The following is a 2693-nucleotide window of genomic DNA, read 5'->3' on the forward strand; positions in this document are numbered from 1 at the left end:
GCCATGGAGGCGGAGACGGAGGTCTAAGCCTAAAGACCGAGAGAGGCGCAGAAAGGGAGAGCATTCGGGCTCTCTGTTTTATTGTTGTTTCTTTTTCTTTTTTTGTTAAAACTGAATGGGTGGCTGCCAGATTAGGGTTCATTTGACCCTTATGTGATGTGTGAAACGACGCCGTTTGGAGTCTGATCAGTGGCTCCAAAACGGCGCCGTATTGAGCATGACCCGCGTGTTGACCCGTTGGGCCCCAAGGATCCGCGTGTTTAGGCTTGAGGGGATATTTGCGAAATAAGCCCCTCCGCCTTTATGGCGTTTTTAATGCAATTCTTTTATTATTTGCAATTTCGGCCTCAAAATTTCCTTTTGTTTTATTTTAATCCCCAGACCATGTATGTGCACTTCCTTGGAACGGCGCCGTTTGGTTGGTGCGGGATATTTCCCCAGTTAATCCTTAGCTTCTTTCGCGCCTTTGAAATTAGTCCCTACGTTTGGTTTATTTTTTAAATTTATCCTGCCAATTTAGTTTAAGTTGTATTTTAATCCTTTTTCTTTATTTTTGGTTATTTTGTCATTTGAATGTGATGTTTTTTATTATTGTCTTCTTACTTTAAATCTTACTATATATATATATACATATATATGTCTAATATTTAATAATATATATACATGACTATATTATCTATTTTATAATTTATGTATGTATTTATATATACATTTTAAGTATTTATATTTATATGCCTATATTTCTACCATCCGTATCTATATACATACATTCGTACATCTCATGTTTCATATATGTTTATATACATATTCTTGTTATTATTTTACAATTTCAAGCATGTATGTATATGTGAATAAATTTTTATAATATATGTATGTATATATTTTTTTTAATTTGTATAAGTATATATATATATATGCACATTGTTCTATCTTAAAATTTTCATATTTATGTACATATACACGTTCTTGTAATATACATACTTTTATTATATATTTTTATGTTTTATAATCTACTCATGTATGTGTAAATACTCACATTTTCATATTTTATAACACATATATATTTTATATTTTATAGTTATATACATTTTCTTTGTTTATTTCTTCATTTACATTTTCATTATTTAGAATGAATGTTTTAATATGCTTATAATTGTGTATTATATTAGTTCGTCTCTGTATTTATTTTTACTTAGTAGCCTTTGTTTGTATTATTTTGCTTATATCATCATCATTTCCATTACACCAAATTTTTTATTTAGATTTCAAAAAAGAAATTTTAAAAATAAGTAATATTCGGTGTTTTAGATCTTCGAGAGAATCAAGCCCTAACGTATTGGGTTCCGATTTTCTTCGTTGAACCTAAATAATCGAGATTATTCTTTTAAAAAATGATAAAAAGCTCGTTATCGAGAATTCAATATGTTGTATCCTAACTCATTGGATGTGACACGTTGTTTTCTCGAGATGATGATTTTTTGAAATACATGTAATATTCAATGTTTAATATTTTGAGAAATTGTGCCCTAACGTATTGGGTTGCGATTTCTTCATTTGATTTAAACAATTGAATATTCTTTTAAACTTTATTACACGAATCTTTTCAAACTTAAGTTTTAAATGATCTCGGGAATAAAAAAGATCGTGTCTTAACTCGCTGGACATGATCCCTTTTTTAATCCAAGATAATTAAACATCTTTTAAATAAGTAAATTTTGACATTTATTCGCATATCGGGAATTCGAGACATTGTGTCCTAACTTACTGGATATGATGCTTTCTTTCTCGATTAACGTGGAACGTGCCCCTCTTTTCCCAAAATTTTCAACACTTTAATACAAGGATCGTATTTTTAAAATTCTTTTAAATTCTCAATTTTCGACATTAAGACATTAAGTAATCAACTAGGTACCAATTTTGGGCGTATCGAGGGTGCTAATCCTTCCTCGTGCGTAACCGACTCCTGAACCCGTTTTCTAAATTTCGTGGACCAAAACCGTTGTTTTAATAAAATCAAACCGTTTATTATAACAACCATTTTTCGAGGTAATCCAATCACACCTCATAAAAAAAAGATTGGTGGCGACTCCCATTTTTGTTTTCATTTTCCAAAACCCAAGTTGACCCCGTTTTCATCCAAAAAATGGTGTCAACAGTAACAGATCTCATTGCAACTCTTTCGGTGCAGGAATTTGACCAAACAGTTTGAGTGCATGGTCCAGTTCCAAAAAAGAGTAGGCTGCACCAGCCGGGAATTGAACCCGGGTCTGTACCGTGGCAGGGTACTATTCTACCACTAGACCACTGGTGCTCTTTGATATTCTGGACTATAAGTTTCTATGTTAATATAATCATAAAAAAAAAAGAAGAGAAATATTTTGAGAATGATGGATTCATGAAAGGAATTTGATTGTGTGAACGGAAAAGAAAAAAAGGAAGAAGAGTTTGAAAGAGATTCGATTTTGCCATAACGTCCAAATGATATGACTTAATTTAGTTTAGCGTTGGTATCAAGTGTTTTTAGAATGTTCACGAAAGAATATAGTTTATTAATTTCATATGTTTGACGTTACTGTAAAAAATTAGGATGAAAATTTAAAATATTTATTATGTTAGAAATTAAAAATAATTTAATTTAAATAATATTTAAATAATTTAATATAAGTATACATAAAATATACATTTTAAATATT

At 30.3% G+C, this 2693-nt stretch overlaps 1 non-coding gene across 1 annotated transcript; it reads right to left on the bottom strand.

Annotated features, from left to right (window-relative positions):
- Positions 1-2240: 2240 nt before the first annotated feature.
- TRNAG-GCC (transfer RNA glycine (anticodon GCC)) lies at positions 2241-2311 on the bottom strand. Its single transcript has one exon. It is a non-coding gene; the product is annotated as a tRNA-Gly (tRNA).
- Positions 2312-2693: the final 382 nt, after the last annotated feature.

Source organism: Gossypium hirsutum, chromosome A06 (genome assembly GCF_007990345.1).
Source record: "Gossypium hirsutum isolate 1008001.06 chromosome A06, Gossypium_hirsutum_v2.1, whole genome shotgun sequence".
NCBI lineage: Eukaryota > Viridiplantae > Streptophyta > Magnoliopsida > Malvales > Malvaceae > Gossypium > Gossypium hirsutum.